The sequence below is a fragment of the Chiloscyllium plagiosum genome, unplaced genomic scaffold (genome assembly GCF_037043375.1).
Source record: "Chiloscyllium plagiosum isolate Xiang-an unplaced genomic scaffold, Cpla_swu_hap1 HiC_scaffold_38, whole genome shotgun sequence".
Classification (NCBI taxonomy): Eukaryota; Metazoa; Chordata; class Chondrichthyes; order Orectolobiformes; family Hemiscylliidae; genus Chiloscyllium; species Chiloscyllium plagiosum.
The window spans coordinates 55519361-55527965 of record NW_028270176.1 but is presented as its reverse complement, the minus strand read 5'-3'; the positions used below and the strand labels follow the sequence as shown (position 1 = coordinate 55527965).

General features: G+C 43.1%; 1 non-coding gene across 1 annotated transcript; it reads right to left on the bottom strand.

The window, feature by feature from the left end:
- Nucleotides 1-622: 622 nt before the first annotated feature.
- trnas-gcu (transfer RNA serine (anticodon GCU)) lies at nucleotides 623-704 on the bottom strand. The gene has a single exon. It is a non-coding gene; the product is annotated as a tRNA-Ser (tRNA).
- Nucleotides 705-8605: the final 7901 nt, after the last annotated feature.

Here is an 8605-nt window from a genome sequence, read left to right as displayed (position 1 = left end):
TAGTTCAATGTGATGCATCAAGTGTGTGTATAACGAGAGGGAGCTTGTTTCCCACATCTTTTGTTTATATGTGTCTTATGTCCAGCCTTCACCAATGGCTAGAGCAAGGGAAAGGATGAGACCAATGTGTAAGTCTGTCCCTGCCCATGCACGGCACCCACATCGGTAATTCTCTACTGTGCATTTACAGCCAGTTATTGGGTGCTCCGACACCCAGCCCCTGCCACTTTTGAAATATCTCCATTGTTTCGTGCTGTCTCTCTGTGCTCTTTTCACCAAGGTGAATCACTTCTACCCAACCTGCTACAGATTTCATCTGACAAAACACTTATTAAGAATCCCACTGCATAAACATGCACTTCGCATCTCTCCTTATTTGGTTTTCCTGGATCTCTACTCAGACAATAAAAGTTCACGGTAATTGACTTGGAAAAGAAAATGGAGTTCCTTTTAACTATTCCAATTCAATCTACATTTCAATGCAGTTTAGGCAACAAAATCAAATTATTCTTTGAAACTTTATAATAGCGTCGATGCATATAAACACACCATTGTAGTTCCAATTTCAATAAGACAGATGTGATCATCCAAAAACAGCAACATTGAAAACAGTTGGTAACAGCGACGAGAGTGGGAATCGAACCCACGCGTGCAGAGCACAACGGATTAGCAGTCCATCGCCTTAACCTCTCGGCCACCTCGTCAGTTGTGCAATCGACTACCTGATCTTATGAATAAGTGAATTGCGTAAATAATGCACACCATAGATATTTCTCCTTGGTATTGGTGAAATGATAAATAGCACAGTATGGTTCCAAGAGTATCATCTGACCTCTGGGTGTGGGGAAAGCGCACTCCCACTGTGACACTCTGCTCACAGTGATCAGAGCAAAAATGAAGAAATGACTATGCAATAAGATCTGTTGAATTCTGTGAAGATTTGAAGTCAATGGAGTGGAGAGCCGGTGACAGCAGGAGATTAAAGTTGTGTGTGAGGAATTGTTTTCCAAACTGGAGGAGAGTGCATAGTGCTCAATGTCATTATTTGGAATATCTTTCTTCTGCGCAGATATTTTTGACACGCCCTTGCATACAGGACAGACAATTTTAAAATACTAAATAATTCTAAACTGACAATTGATTTCAACAATGCAAAAACCTTGATCTGTAACATTTTCCTGGACTGTACGACACCAAGTCACTGAATGATCTCAGCAACACAGTGAGCAAGTGTCAGAAGGAAAATGAGTGCAGTGCCAGAGCGCATGTGGGAGCAGCAGTTGACACACGGGGAAGTGCATTTCCCACAACAGGAACACTTCCCAAACAGCGGACTGCGGTGGAAGAATTCAGAGGGGCTTTATATTTTGGAATTTGATGCCAGAGACAAATGGAGATCTGTCATTGAATCTGTTCAAGATGACGATTTTAACATTTCTACCGATGAAAAACAAAATAAAAGACTCATGGGCCAGGGAATGCAAATGTTGAATTTGAACATTTCAACAAACTACCCATCTTTGCAATGAGTAGCTCACCAAATTCCTCAAACGGGGTCAGAACCACTGGTGAAGATGATCGCATAATGCCAGTTACCAGCTGTGGAATCAGAGAAACTCGGCTCCTTACCGTTAAAGTACAGCCAGGAATGTGGAGGTAAGCGTTAATGTGTCGCTTCAGTCCAGCAGGTTACTCGTGCAAGGTATCTCTGTGCCAGTATAGTGGGCTGTGCTCTGCCGAAGTTTTAAGTTTGAGCTTCACATGGAGTAGCTTCGATTTGTTGTCGTGTTAAGAGGTACGGATGGAAGGTGATATTGAGCAAAGTCAAGTTTCTGGAAAAGAACCAGTTTTTGTGGATTGAAAAACTACCTTTTCTGGATAATGACACCTTGATCAACAAACATACTACCAATATTTAAAACGTGAAGAGACATGTGTGGAGAGAGAGCCGAAGGTGATTTTTTAAATGGATGACGTTTCCCATGTGCACTGCATTAAATTCCGGGAAAATCGATGTTGAGCTGGTCCCCATGTAATGCAGTTTGTTGCAAACTCGCAATGGTCATTGTAATAATAATAAAAAAAACAGACTGATCGCATAGGACCGTCGGAATATTGTTTTCAATTTTAGTCTGAGCATCTTTCAGCTGAAATGGTGTGCTGCAGAGAAGTACAGAGGGTTAAAAATACAAAAAAAGACAGGGTCTACTTGGTGGTGGAGATAAGAAAGCGTGAAATACACCTAACATCATGTGAATGTGATCAAGTCTTTAAAGTAGGTGTTGCGTCTCCACGTGACGATTCAATTGCTACTCATTAGGATGCAACTTCTGTCTGCAGTTATTTTTGGACATCAGCCCCATTTAGAATGCTTCACCTTGAATAATACGCTACATCTTTCAAATCCATGAACTTTTTATACTCAATCTTATTCAGCTGTACGTGTTCATGAAATGCCTTTGTGTCTGAAAACAACCAAATTCGAAATTAATCCAGACCGACACGTTTTCTTTTTTCCAACGGTAAATTCCCTCCTTGTACGTTTGTTCGTGCGTCTTTTAAAACACTACGAAATCAGAAATCTACGTTTTATTTCTGCAAAGTCATTCAGGATTTCAGTAACTTTATTGAGTGGAAGAAACTTCTCATCCAATCTTTTCTTTATCATTCACTAATAGTTTTGAAGCTCGAACTAAAGTTGCCTATTTATTCGAAAGAAGGAATTTCCCCGATTTAGTCACTTCAAAAATCACATTATGTTAAAATCTCTTTTGATTTCTTTTAAATTTGAGTGTTTCTGGTCCAGCATTTCCACATCTCGTGAATAAACTCCTTCATTCTGTCTGTCATGCCGATGAAACTATTTCTATCCTTTCTGATGTCTTTATGTCTCGGGAAACCCCGTCCCTGGGCTTCCTAATATCTTGATATTCAGTAAGCAGCGTCTGTGCCTTTTCTAACCTCTTCACACCTCTTCACATGGAGAATGAGGATAGGGATTACACACAATGCTACCACTGAGGATAACCAAAAGATTTCACAGTTACGTGATGAACTCTTTGCTTTTTAAATATAATTTCTCTAAACCTCCATGACCTGAGTGAGTCTCAGCTATTTCTCATGGTTACTGAAGTTCAAATACATCACAGTCGGGCTCTAGTCATTCCAGCAGTGATTCTGGACAGTAAACATCATTACGAAATTCCACTGTGGATCTGAAATCAACACTTTCCAAGTAGTAATTGTCGTAGCTATTGTATCGTATGTCCGTGTTCTTGCCCACTTTGTTCATCAATTCATGTGTCCCTGTATCGAGTTCTACTGAATTATTAATTTGTGAATGGAGACATTCCCTTCACCTCTTAATTGAAACTCCATGGAGCATTGAATAATTGTACTTATATGCTTCCAGAGGACAGTCCTGCCATTACTGTGATGAATCAGTGAATTTTCTCCACGTATCCTAGAAGGCAAGGATTTCCTTCGAAATTTAAGCGATTATTACAGCACTGAAGCCCATGTACGCGTTCATTCAAACTAAAGCAGTTGCAGCAAAAGTTTCAGACTAGGTTTTTGCAATCTGCTTGCATTACATGTCCTAAAAGTTACATTCCAAATTGTGGTATGTTTGTGAATGATAGCATTTTCGGAATCTTGAGCAATGACATTTAAATTTTGCCAGAACACTATCATTCACTGTTCTCTCTTTCCCTTATGGTTCCTCATTTAATATCCTGGTATTTTTTCAGTTTATCTTACTATTTCAACAATTCAAACAATCTCACTCCTGATTACCAATCTGAGAGAATGTCATAATTTTGTTAATTTATATGCCGTGCAATTGTCGGGCACGGTGACCAATTTGAAAGGAATTGGTCACGTGAACCAAGTAGCAATAGCGGGCTGGTGCAATCTGGCCATTCGATCGCAGTCACATTCAAAACATTTAACATAATCTTGAGCCAAATCATATTCGTAGAAAATAAGAAAAAAATAAAGCAAAAGAATTGCCGATGTTGAAAATCAAATAAAAACAGAGTTTGCTGGAAAAGTTCAGAAAGTATGTCACCATCTGTGGAGGGACCGACGCAGTGGATCTAAAACGTTAACTGTGATTCATCTGCACAGATGCTGCCAGCTCTGCTGAGGTTTTACAGCAATTTCTATTTATGTTTGAGATTGGCAGATGTTGCAGTACATTACGATAACGGTGCTTTCTGGAGATAAACAGACAGCACGGAGCTGGTCGTGTGAAATGAAACCGCAATGATGAATGAATCGAGAGTGTGATGCTGGAAAAGCACAGCATGTCAGGCAGCATCCGAGGAGCTGGAGAATGGACGTTTCAGATGTAAGCCCTTCATCAGGAATGAGGCTTGTGAGTCGGTGTGAGGCACACTGTTGAAGCCAGGTGCCAACTCGCAGACAAACCTTACTACCGCCCCCAATCACAGCCTTACCTCCCATCATCTCCCAATCACAATCTCACCACCACTGGGGAATCTCCCATCCACAGTCTCCAACCTCATTTTTCATGAATCCTGCACTCTCCATTTCTACCTCGTTCCTTAGTTCTGTTGTCTCAGACTGCACCTGTCCGACCCGACTCATCTCCTCCCATCTCAACACCTTCATGTCTCCCCATTCCAGGAAATCCCCACCTACGTTCGTGACACCACCTATGCACTTCATCTCCTCCAAGACGTTTGTTTCCCAGACCTACAACGCGTCATCTTCATCTTGGACATCCATTCCCTGTACACATCCATCTGCCATGACGAAAGTCTCCATGCCCTCTGTTTCTTTGTCTCACCCCATCCCAACTAGTACCTTTCCACCGACACCCTGCTCCACCTGCCTGAAGTGGTCCTCACCCTCAACAACTTCTCCATCCAATCCTCCCACTTCATCCAAACCAAAGGGATAGTCATGGGCACCCGCATGTGAACTAGCTATGCCTGCCTCTTTGTCAGATATGTGGAATTGCCCGGCTTTCGCAGTTACACTGGCACCTCTCTCCACCTGTTCCTCCAATGCTACTTTGATGAATGCATTGGCGCCACTGCGTGATCCTACGAGGAGATTGAACAGTTCACCAACGTTACCAGCACTTTTCAGCCCGACCTCAAATTCACCTGGATCATCTTGGCAAATTCCCTCCCCTTCCCGGGCCTGTCCATCAACATCTCAAGGGAATAACTAATTACAGATATATATAGCAAGGCCACCGACTCCCACAGCTACCGATATTACACCTCCTCCCACCCCACTTCGTGTAAAAACGCCATCCCTTAGTCCCAATTCCTCCGCCTCCACTACATCTTTTCCCAGAATGACCAATTCCACCTCAGAAAGTCTCCTTCTTCCAGAATCGCAAATTATCTTCCCACGTAGTTGACGATGCCCTCCATTGCATCTCGTCCACTTCACACACCACCGTCCTTGAACCCCACCCCTCCCGCAACAAGGACAGGACCCCATGGTCCTCAACTTTTACCCCACCAAACTCCTCATAAAACACATCATAGTCCACCACTTCTGCCATCTACAAACAGACCCTATCATCAGATATATATTTCCCTCCCAACCTCTATTATGATTCTGAAAAGGCCATTCCCTCCCAGAACCCCTCTCACATCAGTTCTACAACCCCCAATAAGCCCACACCCCACTACTGGCATCTTTCCATGCCACCGCAGGAAGGGTAAAACCAGCACCCACACCACTCCACTCATCTCCGTCCAAGGCTCCAAGGGATCCTTCCACATCCGTTAGAAATTCACCTATACCGCTTCCAATGTCATCTACTACATCCGTTGCACCCAGTGTGGTCTCCTCTATGTCAGGGAGACGGGACGCGTTTTGCAGATCATTTCAGAGAACATCTCTGGGACACCCGCACCCACCAATGTCACCATCCCGTGACTAAATACTTCAAATCCCCCTCACACTCCATCAAAGACGTACAGGTCCTGGGCCTCCTTCACCGCCAAACCATAACCACCAAATACCTGGAAGACGAACGCCGTACATTCCACCTTGGGACTTATCCACACAGGATAAGTGTGGATTTGAACAGTGTCTCATTTCTCTTTCCCCACGTCCCAAACCTCAAGCTTGGCACAGCCACGTGGGCCTTTTCCATCACTGCTTCTTCTAACCTATCATCTTCTCCCTCACCTTCATCCGACTATTGCTTTCCTAGCTACCTCCGCCCAACCCCACACCCCTAACATGTATCCCTCAGTCCCCGAATCACATGCTTTATTCCTGGTGAAGGGCTTATGCCTGAAACGTGGGCTCTCTTGCTCTTCGGAAGCTGACTGACCTGCTGTGCTTTTCCAGCACCACACTCCCGACTCTGATCTCCAGCATTTGCAGTCCTAACTTTCTCCTCGGAATATTCAATGACGTCGGAGTGAGGATGCTCCTGGAGTGCAGTGATCACAGTGTTACTGAGGTTTGCGTTTATTTTGGGTGAGGCCAGGCTGGATCTGAGACGAGCGCTTAACACCTAAACAACCGGAATGGTATCAGATAGCGAAGTTAGGGCGGGCTGAAGTGAAGGGGAACATTCTGTCTGAATGTGGGTCAGTACGACTGCATCATATCGCCCAGACTGTAAAAGACACGCAGAAGGAGCAAATCAACTTCAGTGCAGGCACAATGACAGGTAAAGTGGAAAGGAGAAAATACAACACACTGCCATGGATTGGAATTATTTATGAGAAAGGGTTCAGTATTTAAGCTATTTTACACACATTGGAAACAAGGAATTTCCAGCAGTGTAATGGCGATATTTGCCTGCGACATCACAATTCCAAGAGACACTGACATATTACCTTCTGTAGCAACGTGGCCAAGGAAAACCATAATAGCCCATCAATCAGAATTCAATACTTCAAAGCTCTCCTCTTCACCATACAAACTATTTGCTGCTCCTGTATTCAGATCCCATTCGCTTCAAAGTGTATCTTTTTTCTGCTCCCTGCCTCACGTAAACACTTGAAACCTGATCTAATCGCCAGCATTTCCACTTTAACCCATCTTTTGTAACGCCTGAGCTGACACAGGTACGAGAGACCGATTGGCCTTCTCGAGTGCTCTCACTCTAGTATGATCTGAATGATAAAGTGCACTGTTTCAGATCCGCAGGACATACTGCAGAATTTCCCCACGCGGGACGGTGCTGTTTATCCCATCCCCACAGACTGAGCTGCCTCCATTAGTAGAGCTGTCTCCATTGTTCGAGTAACACACAGTCACAGTGAATATCTTTTGATGTCATCCTCGAAGGTACATGCTCCAAAAGGCTGAAGACTGCGGGAAATTGCTGTGGTCTGCGCTACCACAGAAGCCCAACGGGAGCCTGATGGGCCCATAAACCAGAAATTAATGGATAAAAAAAAATTCTTCGTTTTAGAAGAATTCGATTCAGACCATTATCTTAACACCTCCTGGGGAGAAAATGGATGTGGGAGAGCGGACAGGCTCAACTGTTTCCAGCATTTACAATCTTGGTCCGTGTGACAACAAAAGCAGAAACCTGGAACTGTTTATCTTGCTTCTGAAAAACAGGTGAGTAAATTTTGAAGAGCATAGATGTTTCTTCTTGGCGTTCATTAAATGATCAAGAGCAGAATATGGTTCATTGAGTATGGTCTGACTTCTGGGTTATGGACTGTGATATTCTGCTCACATGATCTGAACACATACAAAGAAATGACTCAGTGACAAGATCTGCTGAATCGGATTCCCTGAAGAACAGAAGCCGATGGAATGAAAAGAGCCATAAGAATGGGAATGTATCAAATTATTTTCCAGACTCGAGGAGAGTGCATAGTGCTGTTTCCAAGAGTCAATATCTATACAAGTTAACCGAATCAGTGTTGGGTGTTATTTTACTGCATCTTTTGTACAATAGTGCAAAAGCATGGAACATTTGAATAGAGGGGACAACTTCAAAATCCTCAACGAGGCAATACACACAAATGAGGTAAACAACCACACAAATTAGGGTTACGTCATGGGGTAGTCGTCCTTGCTCAATTTTCGCTCAAAATCGCTTTCTGCCTAATTCCTAAGACTGAGATTCAAACAGTGAATAATCTATGCCATTAAATAAAACTGCTCTGATCTCACAACTTCAGCATTTCAGACGCCGCCTTGTGTATGTCTGGCAAAAGTAATTGATCTTTCACTGTGTTACTTCAGCCCACGGAGAGAAGAAAAAACTATAAGAACAATAGTCATATATGTGACTGGGATTTTATCCAATTCTGTTGCAGCCAATCGATTCAGCTGTAATTGAAATTGCTTCCACCTTTCCTGTGTCGGGAATAAGATTGCATAGCTTTGAGGTGAGTTTTCATGCATTGAATTGGACTCGGCATCCTATCTCAGATTGAAATTTTCTGGGATATAAAGACATGATGAATGACACGAGCAGCGTTTATTGGAATATTAAGACGTTAGGAATGACATGGACAATGGTTCACTTGAAAACATGTCGTTAGAAACGGTGCAAATGAGGTTGACTGGGTGATAAAGCCACTAGAAAAGGATAGACGCGGGTTAATGGGATGTGGCATAGATAAAGAATAAT